This window comes from Equus asinus, chromosome 24 (genome assembly GCF_041296235.1).
Source record: "Equus asinus isolate D_3611 breed Donkey chromosome 24, EquAss-T2T_v2, whole genome shotgun sequence".
In the NCBI taxonomy this organism is placed as follows: domain Eukaryota; kingdom Metazoa; phylum Chordata; class Mammalia; order Perissodactyla; family Equidae; genus Equus; species Equus asinus.
The window spans coordinates 57,963,642-57,987,657 of NC_091813.1; the positions used below are offsets into that span (position 1 = coordinate 57,963,642).

The 24,016-nt window shown below is 36.5% G+C and overlaps 1 protein-coding gene across 1 annotated transcript in view; it reads left to right on the plus strand.

Moving 5' to 3' along the window:
- Positions 1–24,016, plus strand: part of RNF217 (ring finger protein 217) — a 111,723-nt gene that overhangs the window by 51,777 nt on the left and 35,930 nt on the right. The gene's annotated exons all lie outside the window — the stretch shown is intronic.

Below are 24,016 nucleotides of genomic sequence, written 5' to 3' on the forward strand. Positions count from 1 at the left end.
TTGTTTGGCATTAGCATCAATCAGTGAAGTACAGAATCAAGAAGTGCTACTGCTTTTTAACTGTATTTTGTACAGTATTTTTAATAATTTCTTAGTCAAGCCTTCCACCTTACATTTGGGGAGACTTACAATTGTCTTTACTTTCTTAAGATCAAGTGACTTGCTGGAAATCCAAGGGGCACTCGTGTTGGATGAGTCTAAGTTAGAATTATTTAAATTTTTTTTTCAAAATTCTGCTTGATTCATACCTCATTTGATACAATAGAATGAGCTCATTGTATTATTTCAAGGACAAATCTCCTTGAGTACAAGAATTTTCACTGAAAACATAACATCTTGTTTGTTTTCGTTGAAGGCTTTCCAAACATATCAGCATTCGCAAAACTTAGGTTTCAACTCACAAGGGCAATGAGAATAAGGGAAAGACAACAGTGGAGCAGAAATCCAGACCCATTTTTAGGAGGAGAAAATAAATGGAGGGATGACTGCCTTAGCAAGAGCTATTTGAAACTTAGATGATTAAAAATAGGGATACCAACAAGAAAGTTTAGTCTGGACCAGTGAACGTCACAAAGTCCTTGGACTAGGAGGCACCAGAATATTTAGAAGATGATGGTGAGTTGTGGGGCTGAAAGGAGTAGGAGTAGTTGAAAATCTGAATAAGGAAGAGGAGCTCCTCCCCCCTCACCTTTCTGGACCCTGCGCAGCTAGGTGCTCACCCCTATCCCAGAGTAATCGGTGGTTTAGCAGGGATGCTGCAGGCCCACTCAAATGAGGTAGAGGCACCGCCCTGAAAACAGAGATCTGTGGGCAAATCCACATAAAGGGCAATGTATCCTCCAGACCCGCTATGGCCACATGCTCCAACACTGGCAGCTGGACATACACTTCCAGGCATAAAACTGGAGGATTCTTTTCTGGAGAAAGCATATGGCCCCAGGGAAGATGCTTAAGGTTACTGACACTTGGTGATTTCCCAGCAAAAAGGCCAGCTTGCCACCTGATTACTAGGCAATGCAATCAGCCAGTGAGGCAGTGTGAAGCTGATCTTCCAGTCAGCTTCACACTGCCTCACTCTGAAATGTAGATTGCGTGACACCACCACGAGGATGTTTTCCACCAAAACAGGGGAAGTGAAGCAAGACGGTGGGGAACACTGAATCCAGGAAGCCGTGGGCTCCAATGTAGGAGAAAAGTAGCAGGCTTAGCACAGCCCCTGTTGGAGCAGACAGACAGAGGGCTCCAGAAAGTATGATCCAAGAAAGATGTGGACCTTGGAAATCTATTTGATCTGATTCTGTGGAAAATAATCTTCAGGGGAAGTTTATAACTCAGTTGCAGAGTTTCAAGAAATATTAATAATAGGGCTGTAGCAAGCTAAAAATAAAAAAGCAAGGAAAAATTTATTTCCTAGGAATGCAATAGTTATATAAGAAATGAAATGGCATTGCAATATACTATTAGACTCAGCAATAGATGGTAAATATTACTTCCATAGGCACAATATGCTAAATATGGATTATTAATTAGCAAAAACTTGTGCTCTAGCTCTGTTGGGAAGATGGAAATAAGTGAAATGGCGAGAATGCTATGAGAGTTCTACACTTGACTCTTCTAACATAGGAACAGAAGCATAGTCTCTAGAAACATAAAGGTTGTCATAAAAGAAATAGATGAATTTGAAAACTATGTCCCGGTCGGAATAAAGAGTTAGAGTTGGATCTATTTTTATTACCTATCTTGTAAGAATCATTTGACTTGTTAAAATAACACACGTATAATGTCGATAAAAGTAGAGTGGACTGTCACATACAGGTGACTGAACCTAACTCTAATTTTTTTTTTTTTAAGATTTTTTTTCCTTTTTCTCCCCAAAGCCCCCTGGTACATAGCTGTATATTCTTCATTGTGGGTCCTTCCAGTTGTGGCATGTGGGACGCTGCCTCAGCGTGGTTTGATGAGCAGTGCCATGTCCGCGCCCAGGATTCGAACCAACGAAACGCTGGGTCACCTGCAGCAGAGTGCACGAACTTCACGGGGCCAGCCCCTGAACCTAACTCTAATTTTTAAGTGGCATAGTATTGCTCTGTGACCCTGGGAAAACTACTTAACTTTTGAAAAGTCTTAGTTTCATCATTTGCAAAGTGGGGATAATGATGATAATTATAACAATAAAAATAACCTCATAAGAATGCTAGGAAGAGAGAACAAAATATTGTATAAAAAGCACGTGGTATAGTGCTTGGTATGTATTATCAATATTGGGTATTATTAATACTATTTTAATATAATATTTAATATAATATTAGTATATGTATTAGTAATACTATTTTAATATTCTACACATGTATTTAGCTCTCTAATCCATTAAATTTGTGATAGGCTGTGGGAAATCAGATTACATCTGGGTAACACTTTGACTTTACGAAGTTACCTTTAACACCAGAAATGATCATGTCTAGATATTTAATCAGTTTCCAGCTAGAAGTTATATCACTAATAAAATTTTTACTTCTAAGGCCTGTTAGAGTTATTTATTAGAGCTCTTTAAGTTTTCTATTTTAGAGCAAAGTATTAGCTTCTTGACTCTATTTTAAAAGGATCTTTAGCTTATGTCTACTTCTATTGCTAAACATTTTATAAGTTGCAAGGTGGATTTTCATGATTTCCAGTGTTTTAGGTATAATGCTAACTCTTCCTTCTTGTCAAGTACATATACCACATTCTTAGTGCTCATTTCATGATTAAAATAAGTGAAAATAGGGACTACAACTTGCTTTAAGCTAATTTCGAAACTTCTGTTCTTACTGTGTTATGTATTTGGCAATGCACAGCTTTGGATGTTTATGGATTTTTGAATTCTGTGCATGGTTAAACTGGACTACCTTTGTGACCAATATTCTGACTTTTATTCCTTAGTTAACTTTTTATGCAGGAATGCTTTATCTCTTCAACTAGATTAAAAATACTTCAGAGAAAAATATGAAAGAAAAATAAGAATATATGAATATATTTGCTTATTTTTGCAAAAAGAAGCATATAGGAAGGATACACTAGAAACTGTGAAATGGTTACCTGTGGAGATAGGTGGGAATGGGGTGGAAGGAAGAGGAGGAGTGAAAATACTCTGAGTATACCTTTCTATATAGCTGTGACTTTTGACCATGTTAATATGTTACTTATCAAAGATAAAATTAAATCAAAAAGGATCTTTTAAAAAAGCAAGCCTGGAAATAAAATAAAACAGAAACAAAGGAGCTAAGCTGTTTATCAAATTGGTTGCATAAAGACACAGATGAGTTCATTCAGGCAACTTGAAACACAGTGCTCTGACTCTATGCTTAGTGGGATATATTCTGAGAGAATTTCAAATAAATCTGATCTTTATGTAGCATTTTGTTGTTGTCAGTTTCTTGGTATAGTAATTAGGAAACTCTTACGTATGTATTGAAAGATGAAGCGAATAAATATGTCAACATCAGTTTTCTCGCCATGGGAGAAAAGAGTGAGGAAAGGTGAGAATGAACCCTTATAGCATTGGGTTAGAATTGGAGGCATCAGTAGGAAATGCTGATTTAAAATAAAGGAAAAAATATAAATATATTTTATATTTAAAAAATATACTTAAATATATATTAAATTTAAATAATATAAAAGTATATAGAATTATATGTATGTGTGTATATATGTATATTTAATAACTCCAATGACAGAAAGGGCCTAGGGGCAATGATATTCCAGTAGAAATAAGAGCATCTGAGGCTTGGATCTTGGTTTCAAAATATTATTCCATAATGAAAGAAACAGGGTTCTTTGGAGAATCAGTTGATTCCAGCTCTAGGGCAAGGAATTATTCAAAACTAATGCAGACTAGTCAAAAGGGCACTGACGTAAAGTGGTCCCCAATGGCCAAATTTGGGACAATTTGAATGACAGTAATGGATTGTAACACAATGAATAAAAAATAAATACTGAGTCTATAGTGACTTTTTAAAAAATGTGATATGAAAAATGCTCTTTAAGAAGAATGACACCTAGTAAATGTAGGAGGAATAATAGAACTAGAAAGATCACGATTTTGCAACCCCCAGTGCAATATCTAATTCAGAGAAGGATCATCAATGGATGATAAAAACCATTGGGTTTTATTGGGGAACAAAATATAGTCCGATGGTCAAGTGTCAGTTACAAATTACATATTAATTACAAGGAAAAAAAGTACTTTCACAATAGAGAAATCTGGCAGACATCACATCACAATCACGAAATGATCAAACTTATTGCCAATCATGGAGTAAACTGAAAGAATGTGCTTCTTGATCTGACACCGTGGGAAGGACACGTCACCAATGATGTTTAAATCAGATTTGATTATGCGGAAATAAGGAACAATTCCAGATTGCAGGACAGTCAACAAAACAACTGGCCTGAATGTCTCAAAATGTTAGTAATACACTATTTTTTAAAAAGCTGAAGGATTAAAATAGACAAAAGAGAAATGACAACCAATGAACTCTATGATCCTCGATTGGATCCTGAATCATTCTTAAAAATCAGCTATGAAGAACATTTGGGAGACAATTGGGGAAATATGAATATTGAATGTGTATTAGGTAGAAATATTTTATCTGTATTGTTTCCTGGTGATATGATTATATTGTGATTAAGTAATGGAATGCCTTGGGCTGGCCCGGTGACACAGCAGTTAAGTGTGTGTATTCTGCTTCGGTGGCCCCGGGTTCGTCAGTTCGAATCCCGGGTGTGGACATGGCACCGCTTGGCACGCCGTGCTGTGGTAGCCATCCCACATATAAAGTAGGGGAAGGTGGACACGAATGTTAGCTCAGGGCCAGTCTTCCTCACCAAAAAGAGGAGGATTGGTCAATGTTAGCTCAGGGCTATTCTTCCTCAAAAAAAAAAAAAGTATGCCTCTATTCTCTTAAATGGTTAAGCAAAGAAGAAGGAAAAATAAGAGGGGGGTGTGTGTGTGTGAGAGAGAGAGAGAGAAAGCTTGGAATGATTCAAAGTTGAAAGCTGCAAAGAAATAATTTGAGGGACAGATTATGCCATGCATTCTTTAAAAAAAAAAGTGCTTTAGGGGCTTGCCCCGTGGCCGAGTGGTTAAGTTCGTTCGCGCACTCCGCTGCAGGCAGCCCAGTGTTTCGTTGGTTCGAATCCTGGGTGCGGACATGGCACTGCTCATCAAGCCACGCTGAGGCAGCGTCCCACATGCCACTACTAGAAGGACCCACAAAGAAGAGCATACAACTATGTACTGGGGGGCTTTGAGGAGAAAAAGGAAAAAAATAAAATCTTGAAAAAAAAAAAAAGTGCTTTAGCAAATTCTCTGCCAGTACAGGGACTTAGTGAAGCCTTTGATTTTGCAAAAGAAATGTTGTGGAATTGGAGGCACTTAGCACTTTTCCTAAAATGTGGGAAAGATTTTAGTTAAATGTTTTGAAAATATGCAATCAAATAGTACTGACATGAAAATCTCTCTAGGTTGCTAATTCATGTGGACACCCATCTCTTTCCCTTTGAGAATTGCCTGTCACCATCTTTTTATTGGGAAAACAAATAATAGTTGGCTGAAATAATATACATTGAAATAATATTATGTTGCCATTTTTGCATATCAAATTGAAGTCACAGTTTGCTTCATAGCTCAGGTTCTGCTTGATGCAGAACCGCACAGTAAACCTGGGCCAGGACCACACGTGCTCTGAAGGTGTTCCACCTGCCTCCGAAGCCAAGCGCTCTTCTCTCTTCATGTTGTTCATCATATGCAGCACTGCTGGTGTGTTTCCTTTGCCAGACGCCCCACCATCAGCAGGACTTAAGACAGAGCTGTTTATCGTAATGATAAACTACTGTCAGTGCAATTAAGAGACACTGTCTGGCTTGGGGTCAGACATCTGCCAAGGCTTTGATTATTCTATTGCAGTTTATTTCAACAAACAAATACTAAGTGTTTACTATATGCAGGGCAAGGTCCTGATGCTCCCTAGGATACCAAGATAAATAAAATGTGGTATGTGCCTGTGAGAAGTGTATAATCCAGGGAAAGAGGACTTGAGACAGTTACATCAATATCTATTGTTAAAAGGTAGAGAATGAGAAGTGATTTAAGAGGCAGACAAACAATATCCTATGAGCATTTGGTATTCAGAGGTCCCTTGTCTTTTGGTGCAATCGTGCAGGTCTTTCTCAAGATGGAGGCTTGGAGCCCAGTCATCCAGATGGTTTGGGACATTTACAGAACCATGATTCATGGATGTGAGATCTGGTTGTATTTTTTTTTAATTGCCCTGCTTTCTGATGTTAATTATTGCAACTAGGCTGCCAAGCAAACATCTGTTCAGGGTTGGATTCTGGATACAGGCTTCTTGCTTTGGCTCATCTTGCTGGAAACTATTCTTATTTCACGGGGAATATTATATAATCTCCATGAATACTGCAGAGTATATATAAAGCATCAAACTATTACAGGTCAGCACATGGCTAGAAGATTCACAGAAAAGGAGAAAACAACATGTAAATAAACAAATATATATTAAAGCTGACAGTTGGTAAAGAAAAATTTTAAACCACATGTTAAAATAATAATATTGCCATTTTTGCTTATCACACTAAAGGAACAAGTTTTAGAGGTTTTTTAATGCTGTTTTGGTTTTCTTGTCTTTTTAAAAATTATTTTATTGAGGTCATATTGGCTTATAACTGTGTAAATTTCAGGCGTATATTGTTATGTTTCAGCTTCTGTGTAGACTGCGTCATGTTCACCACCAATAGTCTGGTTTTTATCCATCACCATACATATGCACCCCTTTACCCCTTTCGCCTCCCCCCCATCCCCTTCCCCTCTGATAAACGCCAATCTGTTCTCCTTATCCATGTGTTTATCTTTCATACATGAATGAAATCATATGGTATTTGTCTTTCTCTCTGACTTATTTTGCTTAGCCTAGTACCGTCAAGGTCCATCCATGTTGTCACAAATGGCACGATTTTGTCCTTTTTGTGGCTGAATAGTACTCCATTGTGTATATATACCGCATCTTCTTTATCCATTCATCTGTTGATGGGCACTTAGATTGCTTCCACGTCTTAGCTGTTGTGAATAATGCTGCAATGAACATAGGGGTGCATATATCTTTTTGAATTATTGATTTCATGTTCTTTGGATAAATACTCAGTAATGGAATAGCTGGATGATATGGTATTTCTATTTTTAATTTTTTGAGAAATCTCCATACTGTTTTCTATGGTGGCTGCACCAGTTTGCATTCCCACCAGCAGTATGAGGGTTCCCTTTTCTCTATATCTTCTCCAACACTTATTACTTCTTGTCTAGTTAATTATAGCCATTCTGACGGGTGTGAGGTGATCTCTCATTGTAGTTTTGATTTGCGTTTCCCTAATAAACATGGACAGACATGTTTCCAACGAAAGTATACAAATGGCCAACAGGCACATGAAAAGATTGCTTGTTTTTTTAATGTTGGTACTCACAGAGAACGGTATGGTAAAATGGTTACTATCATGGTCTGTTAATAAATGTGGTTTTTGGAAAGTAGTTTGGCAATATGTGTCAAGAGTCTTATAATAATCCTGTACTTTGACCCAATAATTCCAATTCTAGGAATCTATCCTAAGGAAATAACCTGAAATACATATGCATAAAGTTACTCATCACCACATTATTTATAATAGCATAAAATTGGAAGTAGCCTCCACAGGTTAACTGTGGCTCCTCTACTTTCTGAAATATTATACAGCATTCAGAAATGATGACTACAGATGGTAATAACATGGAAAATGCTCATGCTATGTTATGTGGAAGGGCAAGATACCAAATTGAATTTAGAATGCATATAGAATAAATACAGTGTACTCTAGAAGAAAACATATCTAAACGTTAATATCAGTCATATTTGGATGATAAGACAAAGCCTAATTTTTCCCCTTTTTCTGTTTTCCAAATTTCCTTTACAAAGTCATTTATCAGCTATGCAAACACAAGTGCCCCCCAAGACTGCTGTCACACACTGCCCACATTCCAGGCCCCCAAGATGACTGATACCTGTTTTTCTACTAGTCCTAGCAAGTGAGGCCCAAACCAGATCTATTTGGTATAGGGGAGAAAAATATGTTTCTATTCTCTCTCAAAAAATGATGCGATTATTCAACAGTTAGATAAAATTTATATAGTTCCATTATATATAGTAGAGATCCAGCAAAATTTTGGCAACTGCTGCATTAAAAAAAACAAAAACAAGAACAAACAGAACAGTCAGTGCTCTTTATTTGGAGCAGTTTAGGAACACCTGGGGGGAGTTGGGCTAGGAAGAATGGGCAGGCCACTAGAGAGGGCCAGAAGTGTTTCGTTTCCTGCATCCCAGCCATTTTTTCTTTCAGTCGGCATGTTAGGTGCAACAGCTGAGCCCATGGCCAGCCAAGGATGTTGACTGGCCCCCTTAAGGGAGGCCGGGCTTCTGGCTTGTGTGAGGTCTCTGCCCTAGCGGTTGTGACTGGTCATTTCTATCTTAGAACTACTGATCGAGGCCAATTTGGCTGTCACCCCCTTCCCTGCTTCCAGGACCCCTTAAAATAGTCCAGAACAGGACATTTTACAAGCCCACATTATACACTAGAGAAAACAAACACAATCATGTTTCCTCCCCTATAGTAATGCTGTTCCTGGGCTAATGGCCCCTCTCCCCTTTATCAGCTCTGTCTGTTCCATGCTTGACCCTTGGCCTTATGTGGCTGGACACCCATTACCTGATCATTCCCTGGAAAACTAACACTAACTCTAGGAACCTCTTTCTGAATTTCAATGAATATTTATTAAGTACCTCCTCTGTGCCAGGTGGTGAGTGAGGTATTTGAGATGCAAGAATAAACATGGCAGAGTGCCTGCCCTCAGAGAGCTTATGGGATAATGGGAAAACAAGCAGTCAGTCTGGATGAGAGAAATACAGTGGCAGGAATCAGCACAGGCTGCTTTAGGTCACTAAGGATCACCTGGTCCCATGTGGGGGATTAGGAAAGTCTTCCAAAAGGACTTGACATCTAAGCTAAGACCTGCAGGATTTAGGCAAGAAAAGTGTGTGAATAATGTTGCAGGTAGAAAGCACAGCATGTTTCAGAGGCTAACCACTGCATGACTGGGGCATGGCCTGCGATGGACGAATGGCAATAAGGAGTCCAGAAAAGCAGTCAGATCGTGAATTGGGTCTTTATTTCACCTTCTAGGGAGTTTTCACTTCCTCCTGAGCACAAGGGTATTATTGAAGTAATTTAATTATTGGAGTATCATGATCAGATTTGTGTTTTAGAAAGAGTACTCCATAGCCTGGACTAACTTAGTGGCCATGGAGATCTAAAGATGAAAAAGGTTCTTTGAGGTGTGAATAAAGTAAACTTTTGTTAATTGATTGGCTGAGGAAGAGATGAGGCAGAAGTCAGGAGGAGATAATATTTTGTTTTCTGGTTTCTTTGCCATTCACTTGATAAGGAGCATGTAAGAAAGTGGGTTGTCAGGGAGAGAGAGGAGACAATGAGTTTGGTTTTAGGCTGAGTTTGAGGTATTTAACTGGAGACATCGACTAGGGAATTGCGTGTAGGTATCAGAAGCTCAGTAGAGGGATCTTGGCTGGAGGTTTACATGGGGAAGCCTTTGGCATATGTGTGGAGTTGAAACCACTCAGATTCCGCAATGGGAACAATCCATTATAAGTGGAACCTTGGAGACTTGGGAAGCTTTAAGGAATGGACATAGGAAGAATCCACAAGGGGGACAGAAGGAAGTACTGAGAACAAAGAGAATGTGATGTCATAGGGGTCAAGAAAGAAGCAGATGTCAACAGTCTCTGTGCTGCAGAGGAGGCGAATAAGATCAGGATTCACAGGGACATTTAATAATGAGAAGGTCATTGGTAATTTTGTGGAGAGTAACAAAAAGTGGAGGGTGAAATGCAGTGGGTTTTTAAATGTGGACACAGGGATAAGAGCATTAAATAATCTTTCAATTAGCTTGGCTGAAAATGGAAGGAGAATAAGACATAAAGACTAATGCACTTGGGTCCTAGCAAGTTATTGTTTTGTTTTGCTTTCATGATGGGAGAAATTTGAGCATGTTTATATGCTTGATTGTCTGAAGTTACCAGAAAGAGTTGAGATCACTGACAAGGTAGGTAGAATTATTCATCTCGGAAAGCTTGAGAGGCCCTGCTTTCTACCAAAAAGGAAGGATGGAAGAAGATGCACCCCCTTGTGGGTGGAGAACAGAAGGTTAAAGGTGTTCTCATCTGACCACATTAGATTTCACCTTGTCAAGTGGGCGGTCAGGTTGTTGATTGCCTGTGTATCAGTCAGCTGAAAGGGGAGGTTGGGAGTGAAGCCTTGAGGAGGGAGGAGAAAATTACCAATGGTTCATAGATGAGGAAGGGGTGACCCAGAGGGGCCCAGAGAAGGGAAGGGCTGCTGCTCCGTGATGACAGCCCACACGAGCTTGGAAACCATCTGCCTGTCTACAGACTGAGCCTGGAGGAGGGAGATGACGGTTAGACTGCTTATGCTTATCAAAGTATCATTTTAGAAAGACTTTACTGCTTTTGATGAAGCATTTAAGAATTCTTGGTGGTCACTAGCAGCACAGCAGTATTATTCCAAGTGGCTAGCTTTGCCAAGTCTGGGTAGGCATCTGCAGAGGCATAGTGACAATGTGTCCAAGCTCTGGCAGTGAGTAGGTTTGAATTAAAGCTTCAGTACTTTCTTTCTGTGTGACTTTGGGCAAATCACTTATTCTTCTGTGCTTTGGGATCCTGATAGGGTCTTTATCAGGAAAAAATGAAGTGATCAATGGAAAGTTCTTAGAACAATGTCTGGCTATTAACCTTCAATAAATGTTAGTTGCTGCTGTCAGCATCATCATTCAGCTCACTGTGACAATACCGGAAGTTTCTGGAAAGGTTACCATTTAAGCATTTACTATAGAGCATGAACGTGTCATCAGTACTCCACTTTTCTGTGGTAGAATAACAAAAGGCACTGTGCATTCCTGTTTTGAGAGGATAACACTAAAACAAATATTAAAAACCTTTCCCTGAACAAAAACAGAGAATCAAAAATGTTTATCAAGTCAGTCTTTTTAGTAGGCAAGTTTCCATATTCAATCCCTAAACCCTCCAGGAATTGCACTGCTTTCCTGGGTGACCCTTGACCCTGTGGAAGACCAGATGGGTATGTGATTGACATAATAGCCCAAATCTCTCTCTCTCACTGGATGAAAAACATTAAAACAAATACAAAAGAACCGTGATGTGCCAATAGTATAGTAGCATTATTTTTACATGCAAAGAGTAATAGTGCCTGGGACGTAGTAAGTATTTATTAAATGAATTGTTGAATGAACATGACATCATTTGTACTATTATTAATACAACTGATAGGTTACTTATTTATCTTAACTTCCCTTTTTTAGTCCAGCACCCATTTAGGTATATGATGAAATCTTGGCATCTCTGCCACCAACAATACACAGGTGAGCAACACACAAAAAATGATTTCAGGACCCAGGTTGGATCTCCGGATATATATACACTCTGTGTAATTCCAAAAGGATTTGATTTCTAGAATATGCATTATGGAAAATTTATTGTGTAATTTGATATAAAAAGAGATAAAAGCGTATAATAAAACTGGAAATAATACCAATACAAAATACTATTAGTATATGTAAAGTGTTTAGTATATAAAGTATACAGTATACAAGTACGGTGTATATAAAAATTTGTGGAACTATACAAATACTATATAAAAACGTTTAAATTGTGTTATTTTCCCATTATACTTGTACCTATGTTTGGTTTATAAGTCAAAGGTATAAAAGTTTTTAAAAACAACTTGATTTTCGATTTTACTTAGGATTATTAACTCTGTTAAAATATTGTGATGGGTTCTACTATTTCCAGGTAGCTCACAGTCTTCTGATGTGGTCTGTATCTTACTGTCTTCCTCTATACTTTATCTTAGCTAGTTTTCTTAAGTGAATTATTTCGATCAAAAACCGCATGTTTGACCTATCTCTGTTCTAGTACATGAGCAGTATTTACTTTATGGCCATTAGTGGAGTCAAGAGGTTTTCATTGTATCGGAGTCACCGAAAGAAATGAAAAAGCTCAGTTGAAGCAGAGTACGATTTTCTAAAAGGTATTTGCAGTACATCAAGACATTTAGCACTGCATATGCCAGTCCTTTTTCAATCTAATCAAAAGACTTTTCAGTAAGAGTTTATAGTATATTCTATTCACCATGCAAGTCTTTTTTGAACACCTCTCTGTCCCAGTCCTACTTTTAAAAGAGATTGCTATACTCCTGGAATAAGATTTCTCCCTGCTTTGGAAGTATTCGAATTCAAACGTCAAAAAGAGAAGACAGCTTTTGGAAAATGTATATATATTTTCTCTTTTCATATTTAAATACACTGAGCAAATTTGGTCATTCTACGCTAAACAGTCTTTTATATCTGGAAATAATGACTAGAAGCCAGAGAGAAGGTAATTACATTTTTCTTTATTAAATCTGTAAACTCCAGGTAATTAGCAATCTATTCCTAGAACTGGGTGGCTGGTGCACAAAGGTACTTTGTTTCGGCATGAAAAGGCTCTGTTGAAATTGCTCTTTTTAAGTTAAAGATCCATGTTAACTTGGTTTAAGGTCTAGGAAAGCATCGATGCTTGCCAATACTGAAAGACCAAAATCTGTAGGAAAAAGAAAAAAACATTTAAATGGTTGTGAGTAAAAATATAGAACATGTATTTTTTAAGCATCAAACTTGGACTACCTCCAGGTTTACGAGTAGTATCGTAAGGAGTGATTTTGTTGTTCTATTTGCTAAAGAATTTTCAAGAGGAAAGGTTTTGGGATTTTTTTAAAACTATTTTGACATTAGCTCCATAAAAAGAACATTACTTTCTGTGAATTAGCCGAGATGACGGCAGCGCTGTGTGGGATGGGATTCCCAAAGGGTTTAGTGTACTTAGGACGTGGCTGATTTCTCCACTGCACACTACAAAGGGGGAGGACAAAGCCCAGAATTCACTAGTGCCGTGGTATAGGATATAAACTGAGACTATCAAGCGTATTCCGAAACAAACGTAAATTATGTTCGTAACTCAGTTTTGATAAGTAGAATCCTATACCCATATTTCTTAGTATCCCTGTCTTGTTTTCAAGACCAATCCAAAGTTTTGCTTACTGGTTTTGCTGTCAGTTCTGGATCTCTCATCTACTGTAGTTCAGACGACACATGTGAAAAAAAAAATTTACTATAGCTAGTAGAGTGCCTTGCCCATGGTGGGCACTGAGTAAATATTTGTGTATTGAGTGGAAACTAGTCCATAGAATCATTTACAGCAAAGTGATTTAAAAAGAAGTTGAAATGAGAAGAAACGAGCAAAGTCATAGGAGAAAAATGCCAATTAAAGAGGGAAGAAGTGGCGGTATTAATTTCTGATGAGGTAAAGGTGGAATTTAATTGTAAAACTGCCAAGTAGGGGGAAGACAATTTATGAAGATATGTCATAAACCTGTATGCACCAGGCAACATTGCAGTTAAATATATAAACCAAAAATATATAAAGTAGAAGTGCAAAGATAATTGGAAAAAAATTATAGTAAGCAATTTCAGTACTCCTCTTTCAGAATCAGATCGAGTAGATCATTGATAAGCTCATAGAGAAATTGGCTTAAACCATCAAAGCTGTGATTTAATTGAAATCTATATAGACTCTTACATCTGTTGATTAGAGTAAAAAATTTTAATATTCAAGAACCATTTTTTTAAATAGTAAATAATTGGCTAGAAATAAAACCTTAATATTTTTTAAATTAAGATTAAATTATTCATTTACTCTATTTGTAATCAAGTAAAGTTGAAAACAAATAATACAAAAAGTCACCAAAAATATTTTAACTGCATAGAAATTAAGAAACACTTAAATAAAAAATGAAAACAGATTATAACCTGCCTAGAAAATGATGAAGAGAGAACATTTCATGCCAAATCTTTGGAACATAGAAAAAACTGTATTCATTACTACAGAGTAAAAGCAGAAGCCAAAGGGATTAAGGAATCATCTTAAGAAACTAGGAAAAGAATAACAAAATGAAACAAATAAAAGCACAAAAAGGATAATGCTAAAGATGAAAACCAAAAGAAAGAAAAGCAAAAATTAAAGAAAAAAAGCAATATAAAGGATAAGCGAGTCCAAAAGCTGATTATTTTAAGAAATAAAAGATTAATTCTTTTAGAAGCCTGATTTAAGGATCAAGAAAGTAAAAGTAGACAAGACAAAGAGACAAGGTGAGAAAAATAGACAAGATGAGAAAAGAGAGAAAACTACAGAGAGACAGAGGGAAGACAATAAGAGAATATTCAGTTGCAATAGAGGTGAAAACCTAGCAAATAGATGCTTTCATAGAAGAAGCCATAAACAAATGTCTTTTATTGTAATTGGCCCATTCAAGTTTTCCACTTCTTCCTGGGTTAATTTTGGTAATTTATCATTCCTGGGAGCTTTTTTTCTTTTCATTTTCCTTTCTTTCAGGTTTTACTGTGGTTGAGGATAATCCTATCTCCCCAGTGGCTGGACCACACCTGCATGATGGTTTTGGTTTCTGAGTGTCACACTTTTATAAACTAGTAAAGCTAGGAAGAAGGAAACACTTCAAACAATATGTGAGGAGTAGTTCAAGAAGTGGAGGTGTTTTCCTTGAAGAAAAGACTAAAGGGACCTCATAGCTGTCTTCAAGAATTTGAAGATCCCTTACCAAGATGAGTGGGTAAACATATCCTATAGGGCCCAAGAGAGAATTAAAAACACCTTGCCAAAGACAGGGAACGCATTTGGGGAAATACGAGATTACTCTTCTGGGCCAACATGTCCATTTTGCAATAATTTTCCCTGAATCTGTTGCTTTGTGTGCCCATGCTTGGGTCAAGGGCACTAATTTGCCTACTCATAAGTCCTCAAAATCCCCTCGCATTGCAAAATTTTACTTTCTTGTTTCACTTTTCAGGGGTGTTAAGAGAATTTACTATGATTTGTGGAAGGGCCGAATAGTTTTCCATAACTAAATCACCAATGGCTTTCAGTTTTGTTTGCTTTTGTCATTTTTAGGATATTTAAGCATATTTTGAAGGTCAAGGGAAAGAAACCAATGAAGAGAGAGAGAAGTTATAGAAGGTTTTTGTAGGTTCTATAAAAGTTTTTAAAGCTTAAAGTTATTTCTGGCATCTGAAATTTTCGTTTGGCCCTTTTTATTGAAATTAAACTTGGTAAAAAAAAGAAATTTTAAGGCTTCCCTCTCTCACTAGAGTAATGCTAATTATCAGCCTGTGATACTGGCTGAACTAAAAATATTTCCAATGTCATTTCATGTCCGTTATTGTGACCTATGTATCTATATTTCCACATTTATATGTCTGTATTTCCGTTCTTGGTTAATTTTATAAGAAAATGGGGGCACTTTCGATGTAAAGGTATATGATTTATTTTTCTTATGTACCTCAGCATTCAGTCCTACTTACTGGAATACAGTATATTCGTGTAATTGGTACTTTTATCTATCTTCCTTTAAGTATATGCTTTTGGAGGAAGAACACTGAATTATGAATGAGAATGCTGAATTATGAATGCAGAATTTTCAATGTTCTCAAGTAAGAAATAAGCTTAAAAGAGTTTTTAATTTCTAAAATTAATTTTGTGAAATACTGCTTTCTAAGTATCAAGGAAGATAAGTATTAGCAAACTTTTATGGAGTATTCCCTATCTGCCAGGTCTGCCAGGTACAGTTCCTGGTATTTTACATAAAAACTCATACAGTCCTCTAAACAACCCAGTGTGGTTGGTATATTCCAACCAGATGGAATTTTACAGTTGCAGATGCTGGACAAGGGAGAGATGAAGGAACGAGTAGTGAGGGGCACAGCCAGTTTGACTCTGGAATCTTTTAACTCCTACGCTCTACAGCTTTTTTAGTTAAAACTAAGCTTTAGAGAGCTTAAGTGCAGTTCGGTCTTTTTGTAAGTAAGCTTGTAAGAGCACGTCTTATAATACAATTTCAGAGCAAGCGTGAAATCCTAAAGGTGAATTAGTCCATCTCTGAGAGAGTTGGTTGTGTGTGTTCCTGAAACTCAAGGACACAAAACCACATAAACAGCTCCAGAACCTGGTATCTGATTCCCGTTTTGGGATTCTTTTCATAAATTACCTATGTAGTGTCTTTATTTTCTGGTTTTAAAAAATTGGAATATCTGATTTAGATTGACATAAAGGTGGAAAAAAAGAATGGATAACATTTAAGCGAAGTAAACCCAAAATTTTTCTTTTAGAAATATTTCCCTCTCTAAGGTGTAACCAAATATCTGGTCTCTTATAAAATTTCTGCCTTTCAAAGAGTAAATTCTATCATAATTAAATGAATATGTACTCATTCTGTTTATCTGAGCATACATTACACTTTTCTCTTTCAGTCTAAATAGTAATTTGCATTGAAAAATCTCTTCATACTAATATTCTTTAGGGATTGATCAGAATTTTGGAATTATCTTCTTAAAGAATCAAGAGAAGCTATTGAATCCTAAAAAATTGTTTGCTTACCATCTGATAATACATCTCAGCATGCATTTCAAGAAGAAAAATTGGATTGGGCTTATAATTCTTTCAAATTAAGGAAGAAACATTTATTACCCTTTGGATTCCCACATTTGAATATGCACTTCACCTATTGGATAAAACTGTATCGTAAGCATTCACACATTATTCCTTTTGTACCTCATTGTTGCATCTTCACTGTGAGGTTTTTAAAAATATGTAATTATCTAATTGAGAGCAAACTGGGCTTGTCCATTAAAAGTACAAGCATGTTCCCTTTGATCTAACAATTTTAGTCTGGGGAATTTATCTTAGTGATATACTTGCACACGTGTATATAATTTATGTATAAGTTTATATGGATAATTTATGTATAAGTTTATTCGCTGTGGCATTATTAGCCATAGCAAAATATATGCTAGAAACAATCTAAATGTGCATCAATGTGGGAAATAAGACTGCTTATAGTACAGTGGAATACTAGCAGTTATTAAAAAGTAACAAAAAACAAGGAAACTCGACATATGTGATATAAAAATATCTCCACAATATATGGTTAAGTAAAGAAAATAAGGTGAATATTATTTGCTAACATTTGGGTCAGAAAGGGACAAAATAGTTATATTTGCATTTCTTATAGATGTGTAAAAAGTTTCTTAAAGGAAACAGCAACCATTTGGTGGGATGGATGGAAAAGAGTTGTAAAAGAGAGCCTTGCTAATTTATATCTTTGTACTTCATGGTTTTGAACTCTGAGAATTTATGACCTTACTTGAGAAAGTGAATTAAAAATTTTAAAATTAAGTGGATAAGGGGGCATGAAAGTTCAGTTAGAGAGGAAAGAGGAAAGAAGTTTAAGTAACATAAAGAGGTGATTGTATGTAGAAAGATACATTTGGCTTGATTGTATAGAACATAAATGCTACATTAATTGTATTGTTATTATTCTATTTAATATTATTTTGCTGAATCTTTAAGTACTATGCAAACTCAATTAATTCCTTCAAAATTGTATGTCATTGTGGTTTTAATGTTCATTTCCCTGATAACTGATGAAGTTCAGCACACTTTTATATGTTTATTGATCATTTGGACATCCTCTTTTGGGAAGTGCCTTGACCATTTTTCTGTTGGGTTGTTTGTCTGCTTTTTTCTTGTTGATCTGGTTGATCTTATTGAGGGGTTCTTTATATAGTCTGGATAAACACACCCTTATCCTTCACTTATTGCAAATATCTTCTCCCATTCTAATTTGCATTTTCATTCTCTTAACAGTATCTGTTGATGAACAGACATTTAAGTTTTATTTATTCCAATTTATCACGTTTTTTATGGTGAGTGTTTTTAGTGTCATGTGTAAGAAATCTTCCACTTTCTCAAGGTCATGAAGATATTCTTCTTGATCATCTTTAGAAGCTTTATTGTTTCCCCTTTTGTAATTATAGCTACAATCTACCCAATTTGAGGTAGAAGTTAAGACAGATTTTTAATGGATATTTAAGTGATGCAACACAATTTATTGGGAAAAAAACAAACCCATCCTCCCCACTGCTCTATAGCGTCAATACATCTAGCATCCATATGTAAGTGGTTCTTTTCTGCTCTCTTTTCTATTCTGTTGTCCTGTTATCTATCCTTATCTGTCTTTGTACCAGAGACACACCATTGTAATTTCTGTAGCTTTATGCTTCATGTTGTATCTTGTAGAACAAGTCTTACTACTTTGTTTTTCTACATCAGGAGTATCATGACCATCTATATGTGTTTTATTTTATTTTTTTGTTTTTTATTTTTCCCATATGTATTTTAGAATCAGCTTGTAATTTTGAACCCACCTTCCCCTAAAAATAAAGGAGAAAACTGCAGGAAATTTTTTTGAAATCGCCTTAGATCAATATGACCTGGATTTACATGTTTACTATATTGAGTCTTCCAATTCAAGAACCTGATGTATCCCTCCATTCATTTGCTTCTTTTCATTTTCTCAAAAATATTTCAAATATCTCTGTGTAGCAATATTGTACATCTTTTGTTGGATTTCTTCATACTTTATGTTTTTGATATTGCTCTAAATGATATTTCTTAAATATTATTTTCAAACTGCTTGTTACTAGTATATAGAAGTATATTGATTTTTGTGTATTGACCTATTTGGTATTTGTGTATTGACCAAACTCGCTAAATTCACTTACTAATTCTAATAGTTTGTAGATTATTTTGGATTTTCTGCATACATAATTATGCAATCTGCAAGAAATGGGGTATTTTATATCTTCATTTCCAATTGTTTTATTTTCATTTCTCTTTTTCTCTTCTTGCATTGACTGTGAGCTATATAGTCAATGTTGAATAATGGTGGCAGTGCATACTTGCCTCTTTCCAATCTCAAGAAGAAAGCTTTTAATATTTCACCATTGAGTATGATGTTTACTGTAGGTTTTCTTGTAGATACTGTTTATCAGATTAAGGAGGTTTTCATCTCTTCTTAGTTTGCTAAGATTTTAGCATGAATGAATGTTGAACTTATCAGATACTTTTCCTTTTTATATTGAGGTAATCATTTGATTTTTCTCCTTTATTTTGTTAATGTGTGAATTATATCAATTGATTTTTGAATGTTAAACCAACCTTGCATTCTTGAAATAAACTCTCTTTGATCATGATAGATTATCTTTTTTATGTATCGTTCAGTTGGTTGGCTAATATTTTGTTTAGGATTTTTGCATCTATATTTATGAAGAGGTCCATCAGTAATTTTACTTTCTTTCAATGTCATTATCAGGCTTTAGTATCAGGATTAATCTGGCCTCATAAAACACCTTGAGCAGTGCTCTCCCGCCCCCCCTTTTAAAAATCCTTATTTTCTAAGAGTAGTTGTGTAATACTGGTGTTATTTCATCCTTCAATTCTCCGTGGAATTTACCAGCAAGGCACCTGGGGCTGAAGTGTTTTATGTGGGAATATAAATTTTTCCTCTGTTGCTTGTAAGATACTTTGTTTGTATTTGGTACTTGATGTTCCTGGGTGTGATTTTCTTTATATTTATCTTCCTTGGGGTTGAGAGAACTTCTGGGATATTTGGCCTGATGTTTTTCATTAGTTTTTTTTTTTTTTTTTTAATTCAAAGAGATCTAGCACAATGCTCTGTAATAGCTGCTGAGTAAACAAAAATGCCTATTTATCAGTAAAGCAGCCACCTTCCTATAATCACTGATGAGAAAGTTATGGGTAAATCCATGAACCTGAAAATGAATCTGCTTCTATGGTGTTCCACAAAGTAATTCATGTACAGAAAGGACTGGAAGAGTGCTCGGGTTGGCTTAGGAGATGCCATATACATTTCGTGATTGTTGTTATTGCTTTTGTTGTGGTATTCTCTTCTCTTTTGCCATACTGACATGTTCCATTTTTAAGGAAAGAGGAAATCTGAAATCCCTTGGTATCAAGTGAACAAAAGCTTTGGCACTGTGTAGACTATGATGAGCAACACTTAAAACCACGACTGAATTGGATAAATTGAGCTTCAAAGTCCAAAGTTTATACTTTCCCTGTCCTTTTCTTTGGAGGATTTAATTACTTAATCTGCCACTTTTCCTTAGGTCTCTCTCACTTGTGTCGCTAAATTACTTCTGGGTTCTCCCAGGTGGCAAATTAGCCATCTAGCTTGAGCACTAAGTGGGTAATAGTGTTTCTTACTAACGCCCTTGGAGGTTGTTTTAGAGTTAAGTAATTTTGTTTTACAAGAATGGGCATGTTTTTGTTCAGAGAATTGGAGAGCACATTTTTCGTTGATAAATAGTGGTATTAGCATTGAACGCAACAGAAATTTAAAATAACTTTGTTTTAAGTATATTAAGTACATAAAATTCTGTGAACTGAAGTTAGATGACACATTATTTAAACTGTTAAATTGATATTAAAGAATTATCATTTTGGGAGATATTTGGTATCATAGTTATGTTTTTTAAAAGACTTCTTTTTTCTTTAGACCCCTACTGAAATATTTATGAACGAAATGATATGATGTCTGGGTATTTGCTTCAAATAATATGGCAGGGCCATATGAGTCAGGGCACAGAAAAAACAAGATTGGCAGAGTGGATAATTGTTGAAGCTGGAAAATGAATATTTAAGCTTTCATAATACAACTCTGCCAACTTTTGTAAGTGTTTATGATTATCCCTAATAAAAAAATTTTTAAACATTGGCTAAAATATTAAATGAATTAGTACCATCAAATCCCAAGTTGCTAGAAGAGGCTATCAACACAAATTTAAATTTAATTGTTGTAGTCTCAAGTTCCATGAAGGCAAGATTCATGGCTTAAGCTACTTTATATCCTGGACCTTTATATCCTTTACCTGTAATATTGTAGAAGCTCAATGTATGTTTTTTGGATGAATTAATGATCTTTATTCTTGTTACTATAATAAATTTGCAGTGAATCATTTCCAGCAAATACCACATATCCATGTAAATTATATGTTATTCGAAACTTCTCAGTAAGTAGCACCTGCCAATCATCAAATTATTCAGGCCAAAAACCTGGAGTCATCCTGGGTCCCTCTCTTTGCTTCATCCTTCATGCCTGGTCCATCACCAAACCCCATGGGTTCCCCTTCCAAAATGCACCCCAGATCTGGCCACCTCTTGCTACCTAGTTCAGTCTTCCGTCCTTTACTGCCTGGACAACTGGAACAGTCATATGCTGCTGGTTGGAAGAACATGTGCAATCCAGAGTTCTACTATTCTCCCAGTCTCCACTTTTTTCCTTCCACAGCCTATTCTCCAGGAAAATCCTGAATGATTTTTTAAAATGTAAATCAAGGTATGTCACTATTCCTCATAAAACCAGTCAGTGATTCACATTGAACTTGGAATACAATCCACACTTCGTATCCAACACGGTCTGCATGTTCTGCCTCACTTAGTATGTGTGTCAGTCACTCAGTTCTGTTCACTGAACCCAGGCATATCAGGCATCTTCTGCCTTGGGACCATTGTCCTTGTTTCCTTTGCCTGCAGTCTCTTCCCCAAGTTCTCTGCATGACAGGACATTTAGTTCTCAGTTCAAGTTGTCAGCTCCTCAGAGATACCTTCCCTGATGTGTAGTTCCTTCGTAGCACTGATTACAACCCACCTGGCCTATTTACTAGTTTATCATACATTTCCTCCACTAGAAGCCCTGTGTCTCTCTCTCCTCATCTCTCCGGAGTCCATCCCAGTGCCTAACTCACAAAAGCCACATTTCATTGAAATCTGAGACGTGATCAATTGTAAGATGCAGCATTATAGTATGGGCAACCAAGAAAGTAAAACACTGCAAGTTAAACTATGGCACAATGCTAAAGGCTATTGATTGTAAGACAATCTTGACTTTTGAGATATTAAGATGTTGAAAAGATGTATCTTTGAGTTGATGAAATATAAATCTTGTTGCGTAAATAAATGAATGCACTTTGCTTAACCATGTTAGCTGTTTGCTGGTGGTCTTTTGAGGAAATTATTCTGAAAAAGATAGCCATGTAGAGGTCAAGAGTTGCATAGGTCATGAGTAGCATTTTATTATAAAAAGGGGATATTGTTAGTATGAAGAAGTATGAGTAATTCAAAGGATTGGATGAGTACTTGTTCCAAACTGTCAGTTACTAGCTTACCAGCAATGATTCAAATTTTGTAGGTCTGGGGTGGGCCAGGAAACTTGAGTTCTCAACAAACACCGTAAGAGACTCATGCAGTTGTCCTGGAAGTAGATTCAGGCCCTATTCTGTAAAAGGAAGGAAGACAGAAAAGATGGGGACAGACAGAGATTGGGAGAGTTGGTAGTGGGAAGATGAGGGAGTATGATCATATTGCTTCTGTCATTTAATAAGTGAGACCATTTGGCTCAGTGTAGTCGGGTAGGGATTTTGAAGCTTTCGGAAAGAAGAGAAGATATAGAATAGGCAAAACGCAAAGAGTATTAAAGTGTAAGGAAATTGCGTGTTCTATGGAAATGGAACAGGTTGCAGGCAGATTTGAGAAACACTGAAGAGGAAGACACAGTATTTGGTTGAATCTTATCTGCAAGGCATGTGGTGAGGCAGTGAACACCCACTGCTGAAGGAGTGACAGGATAACCTGCCCCCTTGAGCTGCCTTGGGTTGCTCTGTTCCCTAACCTGCATTCCATTTTTATAAGACCGGACTGTTCCTTGGCACCTGTGAAGTTACTGCTTCCATTGTTATCATTTATTTAGCTAAAATAAATAAACTTATAGGTGAGGGAAGCTAGATTAAAACATTGACCTGGGAGTAAAAAATTGCGGCTCTTACCCCCTAAACTAGACTGCTCCCCAATAAACAAGTCACTTGAGTTGGCCCAGGTCAGCTCTTTCTTTGTGGAATGAAAAGAAATTGTCTTTCACATGCTGAAAACCGAAGTTTTCTGTTTTCATAGGAATATAGTCCAGACTCCTAAGAGGCTTCATGCTCTGATCTCAGTTCATCCATACAGCCCTATCTTTCTCTTTGGCCCACTTTGTTCTCCAGTCATACTGCTCATCTTTCAGTCTCTCTAAGGCTGTCATCTTAAGTTAGGATGCAGGGACCTTAGGGCAGTGCACATTTGATCCACCTGGGATGTGGGAAAAACATGAGTATCCCTGCTGTAGTGTACTATGCTCTGTTACTTCCAGACCTTTGCCCATGTTGTATCTTCTGTCTGCTGGAAACACCTTCACCCTTGTTTGAGTAAGTCCTACTAATCTTAAGATCTCAACTTGAAACCTCACTTCTTCCAAGAAGCCTTTATTGACCCTCCCAAGTGTGAGGTCACCCAGCACCCCCCAGTAGCCTCACTTGACACCCTGTACTCTCCCCGTTGGGACACTCACTGCTTTGTATCACGATTGCCTCTTTATTGATGGGCATGTGTAAAGCTTCAGTGCCTCACCCCAGGACCTGGCTCAGAATCAGGCTTGATAAATGTCAACAGAATGTTAAAAGAGGAAACGTATTAATTTTTTAAATATTTTATATTCTTCATTAAGCCAGTTTCTTATAATGTCACACATGGCTTCTATTTAACAATCTTCTGAGGACTTCTGTCGTGAGCTGTAACTGGAAAAAATTTATTGCAAAACATTATTTGGGTTATAATAACATTATCATAACTGTAATAATTGTAATAAAATCTGATTGTAACTATAAGCAGACTCATCAAGAAAAGTGGAAAAAACTTGCTTTGGGTTAATATTTGAAAAATCTCTCTGGACCATGTTTTGTACAATAGTAGCATAAAATTATGTTAATAATTTACACTTTCAGCAGGTCGGTATGAAGAAGGAGGTTTATCCAAAGCCAGACTCTTTC